Raw genomic sequence first — 27,537 nt, forward strand, 5'->3', positions numbered from 1 at the left:
GAGACTATGTACAGCTGCATCGATCGGTTAGCTGCTCAGATAGCTGATGTTTAAAGTTAGTGAGGGAAATCTACGTCTCCAGCTTCAGCGATTTTCGCAATCCGTTCCAGTCACTGGCAGCAGAGAACTGGAAGGAAAGGCGGCCAAAGGAGGTGTTGGCTTTGGGGATGACCAGTGAGATATACCTGCTGGAGCACGTGCTACGGGTGGGTGTTGTTATCGAGACCAGTGAGCTGAGATAAGGTGGAGCTTTACCTAGCATAGACTTATAGATGACCTGGAGCCAGTGGGTCTGGCTACGATTATGTAGCGAGGGCCAGTCAACTAGAGCGTACAGGTCGCAGTGGTGGGTGGTATAAGGGGCTAAGGTAAAAAAACGGATTGCACTGTGATAGACTGCATCCAGTTTGCTGAGTAGAGTATTGGAAGCTATTTTGTAGATGATATCTCCGAAGTCGAGGATCGGTAGGATAAATCAAATCAAATCAAATTTATTTGTCACATACACATGGTTTGCAGATGTTAATGCGAGTGTAGCGAAATGCTTGTGCTTCTAGTTCCGACAATGCAGTAATAACGAACAAGTAATCTAACTAACAATTCCAAAAAAAACTACTGTCTTATACACAATGTAAGGGGATAAAGAATATGTACATAAGGATATATGAATGAGTGATGGTACAGAGCAGCATAGGCAAGATACAGTAGATGATATCGAGTACAGTATATACATATGAGATGAGTATGTAAACCAAGTGGCATAGTTAAAGTGGCTAGTGATACATGTATTACATAAGGATGCAGTCGATGATATAGAGTACAGTATCTACGTATGCATATGAGATGAATAATGTAGGGTAAGTAACATTATATAAGGTAGCATTGTTTAAAGTGGCTAGTGATATATTTACATCATTTCCCATCAATTCCCATGATTAAAGTGGCTGGAGTAGAGTCAGTGGCATTGACAGTGTGTTGGCAGTAGCCACTCAATGTTAGTGGTGGCTGTTTAACAGTCTGATGGCCTTGAGATAGAAGCTGTTTTTCAGTCTCTCGGTCCCAGCTTTGATGCACCTGTACTGACCTCGCCTTCTGGATGACAGCGGGGTGAACAGGCAGTGGCTCGGGTGGTTGATGTCCTTGATGATCTTTATGGCCTTCCTGTAGCATCGGGTGGTGTAGGTGTCCTGGAGGGCAGGTAGTTTGCCCCCGGTGATGCGTTGTGCAGACCTCACTACCCTCTGGAGAGCCTTACGGTTGAGGGCGGTGCAGTTGCCATACCAGGCGGTGATACAGCCCGCCAGGATGCTCTCGATTGTGCATCTGTAGAAGTTTGTGAGTTCTTTTGGTGACAAGCCGAATTTCTTCAGCCTCCTGAGGTTGAAGAGGCGCTGCTGCGCCTTCCTCACGATGCTGTCTGTGTGAGTGGACCAATTCAGTTTGTCTGTGATGTGTATGCCGAGGAACTTAAAACTTGCTACCCTCTCCACTACTGTTCCATCGATGTGGATGGGGGGGTGTTCCCTCTGCTGTTTCCTGAAGTCCACAATCATCTCCTTAGTTTTGTTGACGTTGAGTGTGAGGTTATTTTCCTGACACCACACTCCGAGGGCCCTCACCTCCTCCCTGTAGGCCGTCTCGTCGTTGTTGGTAATCAAGCCTACCACTGTTGTGTCGTCCGCAAACTTGATGATTGAGTTGGAGGCGTGCGTGGCCACGCAGTCGTGGGTGAACAGGGAGTACAGGAGAGGGCTCAGAACGCACCCTTGTGGGGCCCCAGTGTTGAGGATCAGCGGGGAGGAGATGTTGTTGCCTACCGTCACCACCTGGGCGCGGCCCGTCAGGAAGTCCAGTACCCAGTTGCACAGGGCGGGGTCGAGACCCAGGGTCTCGAGCTTGATGACGAGCTTGGAGGGTACTATGGTGTTGAATGCCGAGCTGTAGTCGATGAACAGCATTCTCACATAGGTATTCCTCTTGTCCAGATGGGTTAGGGCAGTGTGCAGTGTGGTTGAGATTGCATCGTCTGTGGACCTATTTGGGCGGTAAGCAAATTGGAGTGGGTCAAGGGTGTCAGGTAGGGTGGAGGTGATATGGTCCTTGACTAGTCTCTCAAAGCACTTCATGATGACGGATGTGAGTGCTACGGGGCGGTAGTCGTTTAGCTCAGTTACCTTAGCTTTCTTGGGAACAGGAACAATGGTGGCCCTCTTGAAGCATGTGGGAACAGCAGACTGGTATAGGGATTGGTTGAATATGTCCGTAAACACACCGGCCAGCTGGTCTGCGCATGCTCTGAGGGCGCGGCTGGGGATGCCATCTGGGCCTGCAGCCTTGCAAGGGTTAACACGTTTAAATGTCTTACTCACTTCGGCTGCAGTGAAGGAGAGACCGCATGTTTTCGTTGCAGGCCGTGTCAGTGGCACTGTATTGTCCTCAAAGCGGGCAAAAAAGTTGTTTAGTCTGCCTGGGAGCAAGACATCCTGGTCCGTGACGGGCTGGGTTTCTTCCTGTAGTCCGTGATTGACTGTAGACCCTGCCACATGCCTCTTGTGTCTGAGCCGTTGAATTGAGATTCTACTTTGTCTCTGTACTGGCGCTTAGCTTGTTTGATAGCCTTGCGGAGGGAATAGCTGCACTGTTTGTATTCAGTCATGTTACCAGACACCTTGCCCTGATTAAAAGCAGTGGTTCGCGCCTTCAGTTCCACACGAATGCTGCCATCAATCCACGGTTTCTGGTTGGGGAATGTTTTAATCGTTGCTATGGGAACGACATCTTCAACGCACGTTCTAATGAACTCGCACACCGAATCAGCGTATTCGTCAATGTTGTTGGCTGACGCAATACGAAACATCTCCCAGTCCACGTGATGGAAGCAGTCTTGGAGTGTGGAGTCAGCTTGGTCGGACCAGCGTTGGACAGACCTCAGCGTGGGAGCTTCTTGTTTTAGTTTCTGTCTGTAGGCAGGGATCAACAAAATGGAGTCGTGGTCAGCTTTTCCGAAAGGGGGGCGGGGCAGGGCCTTATATGCGTCGCGGAAGTTAGAGTAACAATGATCCAGGGTCTTTCCACCCCTGGTTGCGCAATCGATATGCTGATAACATTTAGGGAGTCTTGTTTTCAGATTAGCCTTGTTAAAATCCCCAGCTACAATGAATGCAGCCTCCGGATAAATCGTTTCCAGTTTGCAGAGAGTTAAATAAAGTTCGTTCAGAGCCATCGATGTGTCTGCTTGGGGGGGGATATATACGGCTGTGATTATAATCGAAGAGAATTCTCTTGGTAGATAATGCGGTCTACATTTGATTGTGAGGAATTCTAAATCAGGTGAACAGAAGGATTTGAGTTCCTGTATGTTTCTTTCATCACACCATGTCACGTTGGCCATAAGGCATACGCCCCCGCCCCTCCTCTTACCAGAAAGATGTTCGTTTCTGTCCGCGCGATGCGTGGAGAAACCCGCTGGCTGCACCGCTTCGGATTGCGTCTCTCCAGTGAGCCACTTTCCGTGAAGCAGAGAACGTTACAGTCTCTGATGTCCCTCTGGAATGCTACCCTTGCTCGGATTTCATCAACCTTGTTGTCAAGAGACTGGACATTGGCAAGAAGAATGCTAGGGAGTGGTGCACGATGTGCCCGTCTCCGGAGTCTGACCAGAAGACCGCTTCGTTTCCCTCTTTTTCTGAGTCGTTTTTTTGGGTCGCTGCATGGGAACCATCCCGTGGCACTGGTTGTAAGGCAGAACACAGGATCCGCATCGCGAAAAACATATTCTTGGTCGTACTGGTGGTGAGTTGACGCTGATCTTATATTCAGTAGTTCTTCTCGGCTGTATGTGATGAAACCTAAGATGACCTGGGGTACTAGTGTAAGAAATAACACGTAAAAAAACAAAAAACTGCATAGTTTCCTAGGAACGCGAAGCGAGGCGGCCATCTCTGTCGGCGCCGGAAGTCAGTTTTACGAGGGTAAGTTTGGCGGCGTGAGTGAAGGAGGCTTTGTTGCGAAATATGAAGCCGATTCTAGATTTGATTTTGGATTGGAGATGTTTAATATGAGTCTGGAAGGAGAGTTTACAGTCTAGCCAGACACCTAGGTATTTGTAGCTGCACAGAGTGGTGGGGGGGTTGTACAGGGTTAAACCACTGTGTCACATAGCGGGTCACAATGATACAGTCCATGACAAAAACCTACCACTTCTACCAAGCACAGAGTGTGAGCGTGCTGACACCTAAGGGACACAGACATATACATTCTGATTGTCTATAGGCAGTTAACCTACACGTGCTGGTACATTTATACACATCAACTAAAACAAATGTCCATACTCTTTAGGCCTACTTCAGACAAGAACAACTTTAAAACAGACATACACTGAGGAACAACTACTTTTTATATACACTGTAAATCATGTGATCTAAAAATTTGCTAGAATTGAACTTCAATAGCAGATGTAAATGACACTGGATTGAAAAGACATTGTCGACATGGAGAAATTGGAGGTTTCAGTGAGTTTAAATGGGGATTCTGTGGCTGTATGTAACACACATGCACACACAAGCGCTAGCACACATGAACATTGTAATATTATTGTATGGTGGTATTATACATGTTGTATTGTAGATATGTAGTGGTGTAATAATGTTATATGATGTACTGCTTTATCTTTTGTTCTATATGTAATATAAGTGCCTTAATGTGTTTGGACCCCAGGAAGAGTAATGGGGATCCCTAATAAATACAAATACAAATACCTGGGTTTTTGTAATGGTGTGAGTCACTGTGTACGGGAGTGGCCACAGTGATAAACATCAATACTAAAACCTCTCCATGGTCATGAGGGTTGACAGGGTTGTACTGTCAGCACACTGACTACACTCTGGACCCATATGGGAGATCATTTCACTGCTATGAAATTGAATGGTCATATTCTAATCTTAAATTTCTCCATTCCAGTATTGGTTGCTATTATACTAATGTGTCCTATGTTTCTGATTTCATACTGATTCCTACTCTGCTGTTTTTAGCCATATTGATGAATGACAATCATGTTTGTTTTTCTGAAACGCTTATAAATATACGTAGCACTCTTTAAAGGTGGTCAGTCCTGACATTTCAGATGTAACAATCATGGTTATGACGTTGTCCAGACATATAGCTTTATTTACAGGAGGTATTGTCTACCAGGTATTATATACACTCATATTAAATACTGCCTCATTCCACTCACTGTAGCAGAATTTAGAAACATTCTATATCGCCACCTACTGATATATAGCAATGTCAAGTGCTCCATTTGAGGTTATTTGATAGGCTACATGAAGGATTGATGAGACGTTTTATGTTTCCTCCATAAAGACGTTAAGACCATATTGTTCATAATCAATTGTTGGGAAACAATGAGTGTACAGAACACAACAGATGCTTCCTTTTGATATTGAGAGAAAAGGCATCAATGTCAAATGTTTCACACAGCTGCACTACACTACATTGTAAATTCCTGTCTAGACACGAGAGGGATGTATTTGTATGGGGATGTATCACAGTGCAGTATAACAGCCACAGTGATACACTTCCCCCTCTCTAACATAGATGCTGGGCTTAGAGTGCGTATTAGGGCAGAAACTAGGTGAAGAGCATAGTGTGTATTTCTCATACGTTTGGTTCACCATGCATGGTATATTCATAGGTAGTTATTTGTAATTCTGTTTTATCAACATATTTATTGTTTGTTAATTAAGGAGAAACATTTGTCGATGAGAATTGGCAAGTGGGAAAGAGGTTTAGGCTTAAACATGATCTAGAATTTTATTTATTTATTTATTTATTTTTTCCACCTTCATTTAACCAGGTAGGCTAGTTGAGAACAAGTTCTCATTTGCAACTGCAACCTGGTCAAGATAAAGCAAAGCAGTTTGACACATACAAACAACACAGAGTTCCACATGGAATAAACAAACATACAATCAATAATATAGTAGGATAATCTATATACAGCATTTGCAAATGAGGTAGGATAAGAGAGGTAGGCAATAGGCCATGGTGGCAAAGTAATTACAACATAGCAATTAAACACTGGAATGGTAGGATCTGCAGGGGATGAATGTGCAAGTTGAGTTACTGCGGTGCAAAGGACCAAGATAAATAAATACAGTATGGGGATGAGGTAGATTGGATGGGCTATTTACAGATCAGGTGCGGGCAGCAATCCATTGAAGAGCATGCATTTAGTTTTACTTGCATTTAAGAGCAGTTGGAGGCCACGGAAGGAGAGTTGTATGGCATTGAAGCTCATCTAGAGGTTAGTTAACACACACAGTGTCCAACGAATGGCCGGAGGTATACAGAATGGTGTCGTCTGCATAGAGGTGTGTTGGGGAATAATCCGAATTGGTTGGTAACATAGTTACTTCTCATCAGAATGCTATTTTTGTATAATACTGTGGCGGGGTTGCAGTATCTGTTCTATGTCAAGACTAAGTTGTTTGGGCCGGAGAGAGGGGAGAGGTCAAGCGTGTATCTCTTGGCTCCACAATGTCTGTGTGCCAGTTAGTGTGTCTCTGTGATCTTGTCAAGATAGGATGGATGTGATATATGCCTGTTGATATGGAGGATTGGGTTATGGTTCTGAGTTTGAGTAAAGAACATGTTTTAGGAGACAAAGCTGAACGATGAATTATGCTGATGCTGTCTTATCCTGTGTGTGTTTTTGCTATCAAGGATCTCAGTTGAAATGTGGAGGGAACTCTCAGAGAATTCATTGATAGACACTGAATTGATCTGAGAGTCACAGGGTTGTGATAGAGCTCATATAATTAAAGATGGACATTGATAACTAACTCTGACTTGTGTGTGGTTTGCCCTCATGATTTGGTAAATAGAGGACATTTCCACGACATTTGGCGACGAGGAGGGGATGTGAATCTTCACTCGGTGACCGTTCCTACGATCTAAGTAAATAAATCGTGCAGGAGGGATCCCCTAAACTTGGGATCTCAGGGGAACCACACTTCGGGAACGAAGCAGATGGACCAACCTTTGATCTAAGAGGAAGCGAGCCGAGTGGATACCACATCTCGAACTGAGTTTTTTTAAAGAAAAAGGTGAGCACAGACAGATTTGAAGACGAGTTTTTTAATTATGCCTGTTACGTATACTCTGAGCGGGAATTCCTTTGTAAGGAAGGCACCTTGGCGGCGTAAGCAGGGCCGGGTCAGAGGAGAGTAATCTGGGGGTTTTGTGGACTCAAAAGATACTCTGCACTGTCCGGTTGCCAGTGACCAAGAGCCCTCCTGACACTGAATTGATCACAGTGGGGATTTGGTGAGGTCTGTCGGGGTGAGGGGCCAAAGGGGACTGTGTGTTCTAGGTGAAACACGGCATTTGGTGAAGCCCTATTGGAAGAAGGACCTCATTCTGTGCGTCTGTGTGATTGTCTAAGTGACCCTCAGAGGTGGTGAATTCCAATTATTATAAATATGCTAGCCAGGTATGCCCTGGGTTACTCTGTGTGAGTATTTTGTTATGGGATCACTAGGTAATAGTTGTCGGACCGTTCTGTGTGAGCGGGGTAGGGTTGACTCTGTGTGGGCAAACCTTTTTATGTTCTGATGTTCTGTGTGGACGTCTGACCAGTTCTGTGTGAACATCTGACCAATCCTGTGTGGATGATCTTTAAAGTTCTGTGTGAGTACCTAAGATTTCTTAAGTTTTATATGGATTCTGTGAATTATTTGAAATTATGATAAATTGTATGTGTGTATAATCAATTACTAGAGATTTGATAAAGTAATGCTGAGAATGATTAGATACAATTTAAACCACCCATTCGTAGACGTACGTAGGTTTTGAGTTGGTATCTTAAATGGATCATTTGATAAAGATGAAGTTTTTAAGCACTATTAAAATAATCTACAAAATCTGGGAAATTGAGCTCTAGAAACTGATTTAGAGTGTGTCCACTTTTGGTTATCTTACCCTAATGATGTAATTTATAATGTCATACAAAGCCTAAGGTTTTCCATCAAACTAATTATCATTGCATGATTAATGTGATGTAGTAAAGTAATTGAAATACTTTGCATAAGTAAACATAATCTACTTTTATTAAAAGGTGCAATATCTGTTTCTTAGTCATTAACTGTCGATTTTATTCTTTGATTGCTAATATATTCATTTGGAATTTGAGAATCATAGCTGGAGTAACGTTTGTACTATTAAAATTGGGCTATTATTCTTCTGGGAATTACCGATAGTGACGTGTTTTGATTTTACTTAGAAATTGGGTTTATTTGAATAGAATCTTAGTTTTTAGCAATAGCATTGGTGGTTCAGTGGTAGAATTCTCGCCTGCAACGTGGGAGGCCTGGGTTCCATTCCCAGTCATTGTGCTGACTGAATTCTGAATTTTTGATTGTAAATAATCTATTTGTATGTTTTGCCTGGAAGGTTATGGTCGCTAGTGTTTGTATAAGATATAAACTGAACGTTTTAATAGCTTGTCTGGTTCAAATTCATAGAAGGGATAAATTGAACGTTTTCAATAGATTGTTTAGGTTAAATTGATAGACTAATTCAATTTAAAATAATAACGAAGTGAATTCTGATGCAAGACGATGTCTGGTCACTAAATTATCTGCTGGAATAATGTCTTGAGAATTGGGTCGTATTTAAATTACTGTATCAATAGAGAAGACAGTTACCTAAGTTAAAGAAATTCTGAATGATAGCGGGGAGAGAATGGCGATAGAAAGTGATTACCGAAATGTTTTTCATTCTTATAGATTGACTGACACATGTTATAATTTTGGCGCTGCGCATGTTATTTTTAAAGAAATAGGATACATTTCATAAGTGTGAAGAGCAAAGAGAAGAGGAAGTTATAAAGTTGGGTTTTAATCTTACGATAGAGGTAAGGAAAAACGTTGAAATGAGAGGGGTTATATTTTTGCCCACTGGGGAAAAAGAAATAGCAAAGTTGAGCTGAAAGTATGGAAGATAGTTAGTTGCTATGTTGGCTACTAATTGTCAGGGTAAGTTGCTGGAGGCTGGTAGATTGTTGTAGAATAACGTAAAAATGCGTTATTAGTTTGAATATACAATAACCTTACTCTAATTGTTTTGAGCGTTGTTCAGGTAAATTTTTTCTGTATTTCTAGCAGCTGATTCGCTAGGTGGGCATCATAGATTTGTGCCGTTTATTTGGACTGTATTAGGCTATGAGAATTGGGAGATTGGATGTCTGAATCATAAAACATCGTAAGAATAGATTCTGATGGTTATTGATTCTTGGTTTGATTGTTTAAGTAACACCAGTTAATTTGAGCAGGAAAGTTCATGTAGTCTAACATTATAGTATGTTTCCATTATGTGGAGCAATGTCAGGTCATTAAAGGTGATTGCTGGATTGAGTAGTATGAGAGCCTGTTGACAGAAGACTGAATGCGTATAAATGTTGAAAAGCAAGATTGGGCCAAACTAGTAAACTAATATGTTAAGTGGGGGAGTATCATAGATTTTAATTATAGTGTTGTTACCGCAATAGTCAAAACAATTTCATATGTTTTGGGGAAAATAGCGAGGTTGAATTTGGTATTTGAGTTCCTTTATAATTTGCTTTTTAAAAGAAAGGTTGGAATCAAGTATGATGCCTTGGCACTTAAAATCAGATACCACCAGGAGCTTTTTCCATCAGTAGTTGTTTTTTGAGGAACATGCAGACTGTGTTTTATTTTATTGAGATGTAAACATGAGTCTCTGAGCAATTTTGTCATCTGAATCATTATAGTAGTGAGTTCTTGTGTAGTTTGTTATTTGCATGAATTTATCACTGTATCATCTGCATACATTGGAACTTCAGACCCTGTACAGACTAAAGGAAGATCATTAATGGATGTGCTGAACAGTATTGACCTTTGTGGAATGAAAGCTTTGTGGTATCAGTGGGGGAAAAAAAATATGTTTATTTTTATTTTTACGATGATGAGACAGCACCGACTTTTGAAAGATTTTAGATTTGTTTTAAAAAATCAGGATTGGTTTTTACTAAATTTATATCAACAGGTTGAAATTATTAGGTTGCTGATTAAAGGTTTGTTTTAGGAGTTGATTTAACTTAATTAAACATTGTATCATACATATACATTGATTTGATTAAAACTTATGATTAATGATTTGAGATACAGTAGAATTATCATTAGGTTTGGTTTATAGTTTCACGTTTGAGTTTCTGAATCGATGTAGTGTAATGAATACTAAGTGTTTTTGTGTTTTCTCCGGGAAAATTGATATTTCACTGTCTCTCTCTGGAATGTTTCCAGGGACTATACTCTGGGGGAGAGTGAGTGAAATTGAGGCCATAAACTACCACATTGGAGGGGGCCTGGAAGTTTTTTGTTTTACACACGCAAATTCTTTTGATAAAGGAATGTTCTGGGAACATGGAAATACAAAAATGTTTGGAACTAGTTGATTATTGTTTGCAATTTGTTTTATATAGTGAAAAACACTGCTTTGAAGGGTTTTGTATGACCTATGACCTTCTGATGACTTTCCGTTGTGGCTTGATCACCCACATTGGAAAGCCATTTGGATAATAAATGTATGGTCCTTTGTAATACTGCTTTCAAAATAATTTGTGTAATTGGTAAATATGTTTCTTAGCCATATTTGTCATTTGGACCACTGTGAAGGGCATGGCTTTTTTTAACTAAGGGTATGCTACTTTATGTCTATTTTCCTATGACCATAGGGGTTAAATCATTTTTCTTTGTGGAGTTTTTTTCAGTTTAGTGATTTTAATTTGATTAGGTTAGTTGAAATTTTGTTTTATATATATATATATTTAGTTTTGTTTTACATTACTCTCATACGGAGAGATGTGGGTAAAACATGGGGGAGGATTCAGTTTTTTGAGGGTTTGAATTGAAGTTATTAACCTCTTAGGGATGATGCGGAATTTAGTTCCTATGCAGGAACCTAAATCCATGCAATTTCAGAGCACCACCTGTAGTACTCGATAAAACTCAAACTTTCATTAAAACACACATGCAAGGTACTCAATTAAAGCTACACTCGTTGTGAATCTAGCCAACATGTCAGATTTGTAAAATGCTTTTTGGCGAAAGCATGAGAAGCTATTATCTGATAGCATGCACCCCCGAAATACCTGAATGAGACCTAAACAAAATATTTAGCGGTAGCCGGCGCTACCCAAAACGCAGAAATAAAATATAAAACATTCATTACCTTTGACGAGCTTCTTTGTTGGCACTCCTATAAGTCCCATAAACATCACAATTGGGTCTTTTTCCAAATTAAATCCGTCATTGTATACCCAAAATGTCATTTTATGAAGGCCGGTCTGATCCAGGAAAATTCTACTTTACAAGACGCAACGTCACTTTTTAAAATTACAAAAGTTGCATATAAACTTTTACAAATCACTTCAAACTACTTTTGTAAACCAACTTTAGGTATTAATAAACGTTAATAATCGATCAAATTGATCACGGGGCGATCTGTATTCGATAGCAGCAAGTCTTGAAATCATCGTCCATTTTTCCACTTTCATATCATCCTCCGGTGTGCCCCAAGACAGGAAGTGCCTATACGTCATCTCACCAAGGATAAACCAGCCATGAAATGCCAGTACTGGCGACATCGTGTGGAAGCTGTAGGCATTGTAATGGGAACCTCATTTATTTTCTATCGCCTTAGACAATACATTGACTGGCGGATGAATATTTTTTTTGTGTTTTTGGTGAACAGTTTTCCCTGGGATTTTTACTCCTAAACACGTTCTGTTATAGCCACAGACACGATTTAACCAGTTTTAGAGACTTCAGAGTGTTTTCTATACACACATACTTATCATATGCATATACTATATTCCTGGCATGAGTAGCAGGACGTTGAAATGTTGCGCGATGTTTTACAAAAAGCTGCGAAAATTCGCATCATCTCTAACAGGATTTATACAACTTAAGTGATATGTGAAGGAGTGTGTTGTATTGTTGAGTGTATTGTATTGTTGTGTTTGTTTTGTTCTATTCCCGAGGGGTATAGGGCTAACTTCTTGATCCTTGGCTCTACGATGGAGTTGACAGTGAGATCGGGAGTATAAACCAATTTGAAAGAATAGTTTCAATAGAATGTTTTGATATTCTCTGTGAAATATGTTTAGATATGTGTGTTAAGAATAATTGGTAAAAGTAATAATTTATCATGTAGTTTAATGAACTGAACTAAACTGTTGTTCTGATCTGTTCTTTCGAGGTTATCATGAAAAGTGACATCAGACGGTGTCTTAATGCATGGAAGAGATAATTGGACCGAATGGTGTGTGTACCTCAAAACCCCCTCTAACTGGCTGAAGAAGAGTGACAAAGGCGTTGAAGAAGGCCTTCCAAACCACTTCTACCTAGAGAAAAGAACCAAGCCAGAAATTGGTGTACAGTCTCAGATCTAAGCTATCAACTGCTTTTCTCTCATACTGTGATGAGTCCACTTGGAGTGATCATGGAGAAAGATCTGTTCTAACATTTTCTTATGATGCTGGTATATTGGTTGACGAATGGACAAGACATGAGTGGTAAAGATGAGACATTGAAATTGGGACATTATCATGGGCCGTCCACTTTGAACTGTAATGCTATCTGAAGAAGAACGAAAGAGACGCCAGAAGATCGCAGTGCCTGAGAGGGGGGGGGGGGGGGGTTGGTCAACTGTGCCATTAAAACTGTTTATACTTTTGTGGTATCAGGTTGATTGAAGAGGTCTACACCGTGTAAATTGTAGTAATTTAGATTAAGAATGCATTGAGATACTGATCTGTATTATAATCATGATTAAAAAAGTTAATAGTAGAATTATGGGATAATTATACTGTATGTAAATCTGCTAATATTGATGTGTGTTAAATTGAGGTTTTTACTTTGAGTGATAAGACAAATTTGAATCACTGAGGAATGCTATTCTAAATATTGGTTTGATAAATAGTTGGGTTGTTACTTATGATTTGGAATATGAATGATTTCAATGACCTATTCTCTATTCCTAAGTATATTTCTGAGCATGAGGACTTAGAGGGATGTCTGTCCTATATGTTGTGAGGAGGCCTGTGTTTAGACACTGGGTTCTCTTGTAATTTTGGGAGCATTTATATGTTTTGTTATTTTCATTTTTACTCAACAAATGTATTATTCTATATGTTTAAACAGGTGCAAGTCTGTATTATGGTATAAACATTGTAAACTCAGTTTCTGAAGGGTGAATAATTACATTGAAGGGATTTGATTCTTTATTATCTTTACATTTTGATTATGGATTTTTTTATTGTATTATATACTCTGCAACTACTGTTAGTAAGGTGCCATGTTACTATTCTGATTCTTCAGAAGGGACTGAGTATGGAATGTTGGGGAATAATCCGAATTGGTTGGTAACATAGGTAATATGTTTTATATTCATCATATGTTTATAAGTTACTTCTCATCAGAATGTTATTTTTGTATAATACTGTGGCGGGGTTGCAGTATCTGTTCTATGTCAAGACTAAGTTGTTTGGGTCGGAGAAAGGGGAGAGGTCAAGCGTGTATCTCTTGGCTCCACAATGTCTGTGTGCCAGTCAGTGTGTCTCTGTGATCTTGTCAAGATAGGATGGATTTGATATATGCCTGTTGATATGGAGGATTGGTTTATGGTTCTGAGTTTGAGAACATGTTTTAGGAGACAAAGCTGAACAATGAATTATGCTGATGCTGTCTTATCCTGTGTGTGTTTTTGCTATCAAGGATCTCAGTTGAAATGTGGAGGGAACTCTCAGAGAATTCATTGATAGACACTGAATTGATCTGAGAGTCACAGGGTTGTGATAGAGCTCATATAATTAAAGATGGACTTTGATAACTAACTCTGACTTGTGTGTGGTTTGCCCTCATGATTTGGTAAATAGAGGAAATTTCCACGACAGGTGGAACAAAGAATCACCAGCAGCGAGAGCGACATCATTGATGTATACAGAGAAGTCGGCCCAAGAATGGAACCCTGTGGCACCCTCATAGAGACTGCCAGAGGTCCGGACAACAGGCCCTCCGATTTGACATACTGAACTCTATCAGAGAAGTAGTTGGTGAACCAAGCGAAGCAATCATTTGAGAAACGAAGGCTGTTGAGTCTGCCATAAAGAATGTTGTGATTGACAGAGTCGAAGCCTTAGCCAGGTCGATGAACACGGCTGCACAGTAATGTCTCTTATCGATGGCGGTTATGATATCGTTTAGGACCTTGAGCGTGGCTGAGGTGCACCTATGACCAGCTCTGAAACCAGATTGTATAGCAGAGAAGGTGCGGTGAGATTCGAAACGGTAATCTGTGATCTTAGAAAGGCAAGGCAGAATAGATATAGGTCTGTAGCAGTTTGGGTCTATTGTGTCTCCCCGCGGCAGCTTTCCAATCTATGGGAATCTGAGACGATACGAAAGAGAGGTTGAACAGGCTAGTAATAGTGGTTGCAAAAATTTCAGCAGATCATTTAAGAAAGAGAGGTTCCAGATTGTCTAGCCCAGCTGATTTATAGGGGTCCAGATTTTGCAGCTCTTTCAGAACATCAGCTATCTGGATTTGGGTGAAGGAGAAGTGGTGGAGCTTTGGAATGAGTTGCTATGGGGAGTGCAGGGCTGTTGACCAGGGTAGGGGTAGCCAGGTGGAAAGCATGGCCAGCCGTAGAAAAATGCTTATCGAAATTCTCAATTATTGTGGACTTATCGGTTGTGACAGTGTTTCCTAGCCTCAGTGCAGTGGGCAGCTGGGAGGAGGTGCTCTTATTCTCCATGGACTTTACAGTGTCCCAGAACTTTTTTGAGTTTGTACTACAGGTGGGCAAATTTCTGTTTGAAAAAGCTAGCCTTAGCTTTCCTAACTGCCTGAGTATATTGGTTCCTAACTTCCTTGAAAAGTTGCATATCACGGGGGCTATTCGATGCTAATGCAGAACGCCACAGGATGTTTTTGTGCTGGTCAAGGGCAGACCGGTCTGGAGTGAATGAAGGGCTATATCTATTCCTGGTTCTAAATTTGAATGGAGCAAGCTTATTTAAGATGGTGAGGAAGGCACTTTTAAAGAATAACCAGGCGTCAACTACTGACGGGATGAGGTCAATGAGGTCAATGTCATTCCAGGATACCCCGGCCAGGTCGATTAGAAAGGCCTGTTCGCTGAAGTGTTTTAGGGAGTGTTTGACAGTGATGAGGGGTGGTCGTTTGACCGCAGACCCATTACGGATGCAGGCAATGAGGCAGTGATCGCTGAGATCTTGGTTGAAAACAGCAGAGGTGTATTTGGAGGGCGAGTTAGTTAGGATAATCTCTGATGTTGTCCGTGTTTAGGAATTTGGGGTTGTACCTGGTAGGTTCATAGATAATTTGTGTGAGATTGAGGGCATCAAGCTTAGATTGTAGGATGGCCTGGGTGTTAAGCATGTCCCAGTTTAGGTCACCTAGCAGCACGAGCTCAGAAGATAGATGGGGGGGCAATCAATTCACATATGGTGTCTAGGGCACCGCTGGGGGAAGAGGGTGGTCTATAGAAAGCAGCAACAGTGAGAGACTTGTTTCTGGAAAGGTGCATTTTTAGAAGTAGAAGGTCGAATTGTTTTGGTACAGACCTGGATAGTAAAATAGAACTATGCAGGCTCTCTCTGCAGTAGATTGCAACACCGCCCCCTTTGGCAGTTCTATCTGATGATGATTATGATTTATTAAAGGTGATTGTTAATGAAAGGTCCAGACATATAGCTTTATTTACAGGAGGTCTTGACATTCTGAAACAAAACCCATGCCTCTTAAGTAGAACCAATGAATGTTGAACATGTACAGAGTTAAGTAAATTTAAGGCCCAGTCTATCCTGTCTCAGGTGTCAGACACCAGACAGAGCACTCCATCTACAGTGGATTGTTGCTTTTCAAACAGTTATTATGCTGTGAAGTCATGCAACTGTACAGAAAGGATAACAATGCTAATGTGTTCAGCTACAGTTGTGGTCTGTAGCACCAGCAAGGACCAGGAGAACTTTACCTCATAAGAATATGACTTTCTGGGCCTGAGAAATCGAAACTTAAAATGTAAAAGGTAAAAGGTAAAATGTACAAGTAACCAAATAGATTCTGACCAAATTGACTGAACATTTCATACATACTTAAAGTATGGAATAAACTTTTATTATGACAAATTACTTTTGTCATAATTATTATGCTTTAAGTCACACAGAAACATGATATTTTCCATAATTTTGGTCAGGCTAAACTATGTTTGATAATCCATTCTGTTCCACACCGGTCCTGCTCTCCTTTTCTCAGTTGTGTCTGTTTCTCTCACACACCCCACCCCTCTTTCTTCCCCTCTGTGACCCTCACAGATGTGTGGCACCACGCTTGGTGAACTCCAGTCTGTCACCTGGGTGTTTCAGGGTCCCAGTTTAGCATCTCTGATGATTCAGATAGACAGTTAAAGTAGTTAAGTAGCCCAGGAACTGCAGTGTCCCTATTCACTTTCATGATCTAATTCTCATTTGTTTCAGCTGAGGATAAAAAGCTTTTTTTGCATAAGCCAGCTGGTTGCTGAAATCAATACAATGATTCAACCACATGGACACGATTTGAATTTTATTTGCCCCCCCCCCTAGCAGCACGAGCTGGGGGGAGGGGGCAATCAATTCACATATGGTGTCTAGGGCACCGCTGGGGGAAGAGGGTGGATCAAAGAATCAGACAATTTAATCACAATTTAATTTATATGAAAGACCTTGTTAACAGTTGTATTAATTATATTATTTAATATTTTCAGTCATTCACTGCTACTCACACATACTTTTATTGACAGACCATATTCATGGTTTGTGTTTGTGATAAATATAACACACTTTTCAAGAATTTCATTGAACAATGAGCCCTTATCTAAAGTAATAAATTGCTCTATATGGTTTCTCATATCTGTCTTGGGCACCTCCCCCTAAGTACTTTAGTATGAATTGATTCTAATTATTTATAGGGAAGAGAGTTTAAGAATGTGTTTTTATCAGGTGTATCTATCAAAATGAGTGTTGGGCGTAGTAGTTCAAACCTACTCAAGCATGACTTCTAACCCAGGATGCACCTGCACTCTGATAAAGCCATTTCCCTGATATAGCATTTATTAACTCTAAAAAATGACCAACATATAATTGTAAAAGTGCAGTAACATTTTATTCACTGCACCTCCATAAGAATATCATATTCATGTTGCTGTCCAAATCAATGTTGTATTTATCTCAACTCGCACATTATTTCCCCTTGATTCCAGCATAACATTTAGTTTGGTGTAACAAGGGTTAATTTAAGCTGTCTACCTATCAGCCCTCGGATGACCCCCCCCCCCTGCAGAGTGAATGGTTGTGTTCCCCTGCTCAGACGTTGCATGCATCAACCAATGGTTGGGTGCCACGTTATTGACTGTGTCATAGAGATCCTATTAAAGTACTAATTCCTAATTCTATGCAGATTGCTATAACATACAATGTGGTTAGCTGATAGGTAAAATACCTCTCCAGGCGTGGTAAGATTTGGCAGGCTTCACCAACGCACAGGCTATTGCGTCAGACCAAACAATGGCATTTATCTCCAACTGTGTTCAGAACATAACACGGCTTCTTGTGCCGTATAGCTTAATTACATAATATACACTGAGTGTACAAAACATTAAGAACACCACCCTAATTTTGAGTTGCACCCCTCCAATTGACCTCAGAACAGCCTCAATCCGTTGGGGCATGGACTCTACAAGGTGTCTAAAGCATTCCACAGGGATGCTGGCCCATGTTGACTCCAACGCTTCCCACAGTTGTGTCAAGTTGTCTGGATGTCCTTTGGGTGGTGGAACATTCTAGATAAACATGGAAAACTGTTGAGTGTGGAAAATCCCTACAGTGTTGCAGTTCTTGACACAAACCGGTGCTCCTGGCACCTACTATCATACCCCGTTCAAAGGAACAAATATTTGTCTTGCACATTCACACTCTGAATGGCACACATACAAAACCCATGTCTCAATTTTCTCAAGGCTTAAAAATCCTTCTCTAAGGAGTCTCCTCCCCTTCATCTATACTGATTGAAGTGGGTTTAACAGGTGATATCAATAAGGGATCATAGCTTTTACCTGGATTCACCTGCTTAGTCTATGTCATGGAAAGAGCAGTACAGGCATAGTGAGGTGTTGAATCTCATTAAGCTGTGTTCATTCATGATGAACAAGGAGTCTCCTTGACAAAATTATGTCCATTATCTACCATCTAAATGAACCCACAATTTAATGAAATCATGAAGGTTATCAATATTTAGAAAATCCTCATGTTCCCCACAGTTCCTCCAGTCCTTGAGTCAGTTATGTGTGTGGTGAGTAGGCCCTGGAGGTTTTTCTGACTGTGACTAGACCAGGAGAAACTCTGTTTTTTCCTGGTCAGGTCATGTGATCAAGGACAACACCTGACCCAACTGATGAGCCATAACTTGACCTCTGATCTTAGAGTCATCAGCTCCTCCTCCATGACATCATAATGTAAATCCAGATCCCTCAGAGTTCATATATACTTATGTTCTGCTGCTGACTTGTTGTCTTGTTGTATTGTGTGGAGCAGCTGAGATCATATCTCCACCCTCAGTATGACTGCAAAACTCTACCTTCTGCTGCTCTCTCTCTGTCTGCCATGTGAGTTCTGCTTGTATATACTCCTTATCAACTGTTGTTAGTGGAATGACTGAAAATTGAAAATATTTTTTGTAAACTCTGTTCTGATTTCCTTAAATGTTCTGCGTCCTTCCTTTTTCTCCAACACATTTTTCCTATGTCTTTCTCTCTCTCCATCAGGTTTAAATGGTCAGAGTCTGGAGTCCATTCCCTCCAGTCCAGTCCTGAAAAAGCCTGGAGAAACTCTCAGTCTCTCCTGTAAGATATCTGGATACACTGTTGACAGCCACAGCACACACTGGATACGACAGCCAGCAGGAAAATCCCTGGAGTGGATGGGTTATTCTGGATTAGGCCTAGGCTACCATGCTAAAAGGTTTGAAGGACGTATGGAAACCACTAAAGATACAAGCAACAGCATGTTGACTTTGAAGCTGTCTGGTCTGAGAGCAGAGGACTCTGCAGCATATTACTGTGCAAGAGAGACACAGTGGTGTGAGTGAGTGGATGATCTGTACAAAAACACCTCAGAGAATCTAACTGGCTACAGAGTCAACAGAGGGCAGTAGAGCATCAGTACAGCAGAGTAACATCCAATGAAAGTCTCAGCCACAGCATGCCCCTGAGAGCCTTAACAACCAGCATATTGTCAACACAACTACATGTACATGAACACAATGTACACCAGAGGAGGCTGGTGGGATGAGCTATTGGAAGACAGGCTCATTGTAATGGATGGAATGGAATCTATTTAAATGGAACGATGTCAAGCACTTCGATCAAACATCAGTTTTAAGGTCTCTGTACTGCCTGTGAGTTTTAGAATTAATTGTACAATTATTCCATTGGTTTTTAAATCAATCCACAATTGTACACCACAATACATTACAGATATGCTTTTAAGTTATGTACCTAATAGGTCCCTCAGGTCTTCTGGAACTGACTTTTTAACTATCCAAAGCCTAGGACCAAGAGGCATGGAGAGGTAGCCTTTAGTTACTATGCCCAAAGCCTGGAATAGCCTGCCAGAGAACCTGGGGGGTCCGAAACTGTGGACATATTTTAAAGGGATCTTAAAACACACCTTTTTAGCATAGCTTTTTCTTAGGGTTATTTTTAGTCATTCAGTTTTATTATTAGTATTATTATTTTTCCTGTGAAGCAAATTGCATTGCATTCCATGTCTAAAATGTGCTGTATAAATAAAGCTTGATTTGATTTGATCATGTGGAAACCACATGTTTTACTCTGTTCCATTTACTCCATTCCATGAGTTTTTCCTGACCTTGTGACCTTAGCAGGAAATCATTTATAGACTCAAACAAGGGGCTCAGAGTTATTTCTGCCCAGATCATGTGATTAGAGAATACTACCCTGTATCATAGAGATGTATAGAGATCTCTACTTGGAAATAACCTGTTTTAGCATTGACATTTCCATTAAGGGATTCCACCATTTGAACTTCTTCAGGATCAGTGGGTCCCCTGCGGGACGTTTGAGCTAATGTAGGCTAATTTGATTAGCATGAGGTTGTAAGTAACAAGAAAATTCTTATTAATCTAACTGTACTGTCCAATTTACAATAACTATTACAGTGAAAGAATACCATGCTATTGTTTGAGGAGAGTGCACAGTTTTGAACATAAAAAGTTATTTATAAACAAATTAGGCACATTTGGGCAATCGATACAACATTTTGAGTGGAAATGCAATGATTCATTGATCAGTCTAAAACTTTGCACATGCACTGTTGCCATCTAGTGGCCAAAATCTAAATTGCACCTTGGCTGGAACAATACATTATGGCCTTTCTCTTGCATTTCAAAGATGATGGTACAAAAAAGTGCAAAAACACAGTTGTTTTTTTCTTTGTATTATCTTCTACCAGATCTAATGTTATATTCTCCTACATTCCTTTCACATTTCCACAAACTTCAAAGTGTTTCCTTTCAAATGGTACCAATAATATGCACATCTTTGCTTCAGGGCCTAAGCTACAGGCAGTTAGATGTGGGTACGTCATTTTAGGCGAACATTTTAAAAGGGGCGGATCCTTAAATGTAGTAAACTGGTTGAGGTTGGGAGCAATCAGCCAATGATCAGAGCATTGACTTCTTCTTCAAATTGGGTTGTATGGTTTGTAAATGGCTTTAAGCTATATCATTTCCATCTAGTGGCTACAATAAATGAATGATAACATAGGACTTGATTCAAGATTTCAGCAGTGCAGATGGTGCAGATGGTAAGAAATATCCACTTAACACTTTTTTTCAAACACAAAAGAAGAAGAAAATGGACTACTTTAAAATGGAACTCTCACAAAACAAATACACGCTACACCAGTCATCATTTTTAAATGAAGATACAAATGCGGTAATTACAAACAACAACTCGATTAATACAAATAAAAGCTTCTATGAAAATGTATAGAATAAAATAACAGTTGGACTGTTCCTATAGCCTTCTCAGACTCAACAACCCTGAAGAAATTATCAGCAGACCAAAAAATATCACTAAAAACAAAGATCACCAAAAAATAAATATTAGATTCTGTTAAAGCATCCGTGTGAAGAAAAGCACCAGAAATGAATGGCTTTCCACTAAATTTCTACTCAACATTTTGTGACAAAGTAGCACCCATATTTGCACAAATATCAACATACATTTATGTGTACTTCCTAGTACTTCCTAGTTCCATGTATAAAACAGTCATCAAAGTCTATGAAATATGCTTACATACACCGACATGAAAGGTATATAGTAAAACATGTTTTCCCTGAATACATATCTTGTAACTGCTGTTTCAGTACCCCTCTCATTCATCTCTCTACATCAATGAACACCACCCTTTGGTTCTTTCCCTACTTAAACAGGGTCTGTCTGTTTGTCATTAGACGCCCTCTGAGTCCTGGAGAGTAGAGAAGAGCAGCTCCCACCAGTTAAACTTCAACACAAACCATGTTCCCTGCATCTCTGATGCTGCTGGCAGCTGCCTCCTGTGAGTGTGTATGGGGGGACAGACACAATAATGAAATCTGGATCAGACTTAAATTTAATTGAAAAATCATGTTATCTGCAGTTGTATTATTATTCCTTATGTCCTTTCAACATGTGTACATGAGTTATGAACTCAGCCAGTCTCTGACCGTCCAGCCAGGCAACCACTGACCATCTGCTGTAAGGTCTCATATTAAGTTACTAGCTTGTATACAACAGACTGCAGGGAAAATACTGCAGTGGATTGGACATTAGTAGTTAGTAGTGGTGGAAGCACACAAAGACAGTCTGAAAAACAAGCCCAGCATCACCAGAGACACTTCCAGCAACACATTGTTTTAACAGGACAGAGTCTGCAGACTGAAGAAACAGCTGTGTATTATTGTGTTTGATGACCACAGTGATACAAACCAGCACCAGACAGGCACTACAACTCAATCAATCTGCAATCTGAGTGTATCTACAACTCAAGCCACCCATGATCTAATGACTCTGCAATACTTATTACATGACATTTCTTCATGTGAAAACACAGGTTAAGCATGTGATATCAAACAATAAAACACAAAGCATCTATCTCCACTACATTAATGTAACCTTGGAAACGGTCACAGTGGAAAACAGTTTATTAACTGTGATTGTCAGCATACACATAATTGCTCATGTCATCAAAGTGTATTAAATAAACATATATTTAAAAATAAAAACATCTGAATACATTTCTGATTACTGGTGTTTTAGTGTTTCCCTGTCCGGTGTCCCTATTTACCCCTCTCCTCCACTCTCTATAGAATTAGGAATTAGAATACTAGAATGGACAGGAACCTTCTTATGATGGGATGAAGGTCAATCATTTTGGTCAGGGAGTATGTCAACCATCGTTTGCCAGTGCTGCGATAAGATATTGTGTAAAAAAATGATTTTGAAGAATTTATCTGTACTGTATGTTTGTTAGCTAGCTAGCCAGACAGTTTTAGAGGATTCCATGATTTTTTTTCAAATGAAACTATTCTCTTATTATATGTTTGCTCAATGTATAGGTCCAACCTTCACCATAATATAATATATAATAACAAGTTCCAAACTGAGGACCTTCCTATTAAGACTATATGATATGAGCTTCAGTATGCTCACCTCTACAGTATAACCCCTCCCTCCATCCATCTCTCTACATCAATGCAAACCCACCCTCTGGTTCTTTCCCTACTTAAACAGTGTCTGTATGTCTGTCCTTAGAGGTCCTCTGATTCCTGGAGTGTAAAGAAGAGCAGCTCCCACCAGTTCATCTTCAATGCAAACCATGTTCCCTGCATCTCTACTGCTGCTGGCAGCTGTATCATGTGAGTCTCTCTGCTCATACAAATAGAGATGTATTACTCTGAAAATGGTCTAATCTAATTTCTGATTAAAACTGACAATGCTGTGTATTAATGTATGTTCCTCATTACAGGTGTCTACTGTGGTTTTGAACTCATCCAGTCTGGTCCAGTGGTTATAGAACCAGGAGTGTCTTTCAGCATCTCCTGCAAATTCTCTGGGTTTTCTATATCTTCTTATTGTCTTGGATGGATACGACAAGCTGAAGGGAAAGCTTTGGAGCATGTTGGTCTTACATGCCGTAGTAGTGCTTCCACAGTAGACACACTAAAGAGCAAGATCACTTCTAGATATGACAGTTCCAGCAGTACAGTGTTTCTACAAGGGAACAACTTCCAGACTGAAGACACAGCTGTGTATTATTGTGCCCGAAGACACAGTGGCACAAACCATGACCAGGCTCTACAAAAACCCTTCCTTCATTGTAGTTTATAATAGACTTATTAATTTAAATAGAACAGAGATGTTTCTCAATTTCACATTTGTAAACGATTTCATACCCAGTACTGGTGGTGCTGGAAATGTATATCTGAGTTGTTTGCCAATTATACTCCTGATATGAATTGATGGTATTCTAATTGATGTCGATCAAACATTCAATGAACTCATTCATGATCCAGTACTTAATAGTAAGTACTGTGGCCTCAACAAAACTGAACAATAGGGTCAAAGCTATGTATTATCAAAAAGAAACTAAAAGAACAAATAATATGTTTGAAATACACAGCTCAAAAAAATAAAGGGAACACTTAAACAACACAATGTAACTCCAAGTCAATCACACTTCTGTGAAATCAAACTGTCCACTTAGGAAGCAACACTGATTGACAATAAATTTCACATGCTGTTGTGCAAATGGAATAGACAACAGGTGGAAATTATAGGCAATTAGAAAGACACCCCAATAAAGGAATGGTTCTGCAGGTGGTGACCATTTGGTGACCATTTATGGTGGAACTGAGTGCTAGAAAAACAATAATTTTTCTGATCTGTTTTTGTTTAGCTCTGCTTTTGGTTTGCTTCCTGTCTTTAAGTTTGGTGTGGGTTTTTATTTTGTTTGCCTCTTCTTGGGCAAATTACTTTGGCACTCACGGTGAGTGTCTTTTAGGTTCCAGTTGTTGTTGCTAGTCAACTTTCAGTGGACACCCCCATGAGTGTCTTTTAAGAACCCCTCGTGAAACCCCACCTGTTTCATTTTGGGGTTTGGACTGTTAGTTTCCCCCTCTATTTGAGTGACAATTTTGGGATTCCTGCTGGGGAATGTAACATTTTTTATATTTATAGCTTCTTCAGTTAAACATATTTTTCCCACTGATATTCCCATCAATTTAATATCATCTCCTTACGCAAAATGTACCTAGCCCATCTTCCTTTCTCTCCCTCTACCTCCTTTTATATAAAACCTCTATGTGTCTGAGAGTCCTAGTATGTCCCTCTGAATCCTGGAGAGTAGAGAAGAACAGCTTCAATACAAACCATTTCCCTGCATCTATGCTGCTGCAGCTGCTGGCAGCTGTCTCCTGTGAATCTGGGTTTGGGTGAAAAACATAACAAACTTAGAATTTCATTATTTATTTTCATAGGTGTGACCAGCACTGAACTCACACTCTTTAAAAACATTTTTTAAAACCTTTATTTAACTAGGCAAGCTAGGTAAGAACACATTCTTATTTACAATGACGGCCTACACCAGCCAAACCCTCCCCTAACGATGCTGGGCCAATCGGACTCCTGATCACGGCCGGTTGTGATACAGCCCGGTATTGAACCTAGGTCTGTAGTGACACCTCACCGCTTTAGACTGCTGTGTCCTTCAGGATCCCAAATAATGGAGATTGATGGTTCAGACCTATTACTGTGTTCACCTCCACAGTTAAACAAACCAGCACCAGACCTGTACTAAGACTCACTGCTGACTAGTCTGATCAGTATAACCTGTCTTGCTGTGATACTGATGTGACTCCTTGATTGATCTGACATGTCATTCTTCTCCCTCCTCGGGTGTCCACTGTCAGGTCGTGCTCACACAGGCTGAACAGTCAGTCCAGGGGAGCCCCGGGGGTTCCCTCAAACTCACATATGTACTGGATCCAACAAGCATCTGGAAAAGGACTTAATTTATTATCATTCTGACACTTACAAAAGGAATGCACAGGAAGTACAGGGTTGATTCACTGCATCGAAGGACAGCACTAATTTATTTCTGCACATGAGCTAGTTGAAGCCAGAGGACTCTAAAGTGTATTCCTGTGCTAGAGACTCACTATGGTTAAACTAATGAGATTAGCTGTACAAAAACCATCTGGTAGAGAAAGGAAGGACCTGCACAAACACACAGACACACATACGGTATGACCAGTAGACCATGACAAGTGGATAAATAAGGAACAATTCTAATGATGTATCAAATAATAACACAATGATACACCTGTTAAAAACATGGTGCTGGTGTTGTTGATGCACCAACAGGGGGCACTCTGTCTCCATATGATTAAAATAAATACCAGTACTGGTGAAGACTCTGCTATTTAAATATATTACAAGAAAAAAGTATAATATGGATGTTGATTCAAAATACTTTTGTTTGTCAAAATGAAAGAACACTAAATGTAGTGTTTCATATTTACCCCACTCTCCCATTCAAAAAGATAACATAAAGAGGGTCTCTGGGTTTACAGATTGCAAAGGTTGTGTCCAATATTAGTGTATTGTGTAACATGATGTCCTATGAGTGTTATCTGATGAAGATCATAAAAGGTTAGTGATTAATTTTATCTATATTTCTGCTTTTTGTGACCCCTCTCTTTCGCTGGAAAATGGCTGTGTGTGTTTTTGTGACTTGACTATGACCTAACATAATCATATGTGGTGCTTTCGCTGTAAATCATTTTTGAAATCGGACACCATGGGTAGATTAACAAGACGTTTATCTTTCATTTGCTGTAATGGACTTGTTAATGTGTGAACGTTACATATTTACAACAAATATTTTTTAAATTATATTAATAATAATATAGTAATATTTTGATTCCAAAACATCCGGTGATTTTCCCAGAAATACTCATAATAAACATTGATAAAAGATGCAAGTGTTATTCACAGAATTAAAGATAGACTGATCCTCTATGCAACCGCTGTGCCAGATTTTAAAAAAACTTTACGGAAAAAGCATTATCTGAGAACGGCGCTCAGTACCTGTGAATAAACAATTAGTCAATTCCGCCATCTTGGAGTCAACATTAGTTGGAAAAAACACTCGAAATATTCACTTACCTTTGATAATCTTCATCAGAAGGCACTCTCAGGAATCCCAGTTCGACAATAAATTACTGATTTTTTCCATAAAGTTCCATAAAGCCCATCATTAAGCCACCTGTTGTTAGCGTGTTCAGTCCAGTAATCAATCTTCATGGAGGCGCGACCATTTCCTCCATGACAAAAAATAAAAAACCTCCCTTACAGGTCGTAGAAACAAGTCAAAACATGTCTGCAATCAATCGTGATGTTTTTAACATATAACATCAATAAGGTTTCAACCGGAGAATTTCATTGTCTGAAAAAAAGCCCTGGAACGAGAGGATACTCTCTCGGGAGTGCGCTTTATGAGACTGAGGCGCTCTGCCAGACCCCTCACCAAAAGGGGTCTCATGAGCCCCTCCTTTATAGTAGAATCTTACAACTAGGATGTAAACGTGACATCTAGTGGAAGCCCTGGGAAGTGCATGCACATCCATAACTATCAGGGATTTAAATCGGCTCTGTTTTGAAATTTGACTTCTCAATTCCTGTTTGGATTTCTTCTCAGGTTCTTGCTTGCCATATGAGTTGTGTTATACTCACAGACATCATTCAAACAGTTTTAGAAACTTCAGAGTGTTTTCTATCTAATACTAATAATAATATGCATATATTAGCATCTGGGACAGAGTAGGAGGCGGTTCAGTTTGGACACGCAATTCATCAAAAAGTGACATATGCTGCCACTTAACCTAACAGGTTAATAAATAAATGATTTAAGACAATTGATGTATGGATGACTCATAGTGAAGACTGGGTTCGTGCAGATAACCAACAATTTATGACGTTTGGAATGAGACTAATGTGAGGTAAAGAAGAATTCATTAAACAGATAACTCTTGATCAGATATGAAAATATCTGTTATGTTATATTAGGAACATTTTGACTTTGTAATCTGAATATTTTCCTTGGTCTCCCGACTTCCTAGTTAACCTTTTTGGGATAGGGGGCAGCATTTTCACTTTTGGATGAATAGCGTGCCAAGAGTGAACTGCCTCCTACTCTGTCCCAGATGCTAATATATGCATATTATTATTAGCATTGGATAGAAAACTCTGAAGTTTCTAAAACTGTTTGAATGATGTCTGAGTATAACAGAACTCATATGGCAGGCGAAAACCTGAGAAAAATCCAACCAGGAAGT

At 40.1% G+C, this 27,537-nt stretch overlaps 1 protein-coding gene and 1 long non-coding RNA gene across 2 annotated transcripts in view; both read left to right on the forward strand.

Moving 5' to 3' along the window:
* The window catches only part of LOC109876184 (uncharacterized), a 171,861-nt gene that overhangs the window by 40,968 nt on the left and 103,356 nt on the right, over window positions 1-27,537 (forward strand). The window lies entirely within an intron of this gene.
* On the forward strand, window positions 18,650-19,960 carry LOC116374501 (uncharacterized). Its single transcript, XR_004210469.1, has 2 exons — window positions 18,650-18,742; window positions 18,902-19,960. It is a non-coding gene; the product is annotated as an uncharacterized LOC116374501 (long non-coding RNA).

This window comes from Oncorhynchus kisutch, linkage group LG6 (assembly GCF_002021735.2).
Source record: "Oncorhynchus kisutch isolate 150728-3 linkage group LG6, Okis_V2, whole genome shotgun sequence".
Lineage (NCBI taxonomy): Eukaryota > Metazoa > Chordata > Actinopteri > Salmoniformes > Salmonidae > Oncorhynchus > Oncorhynchus kisutch.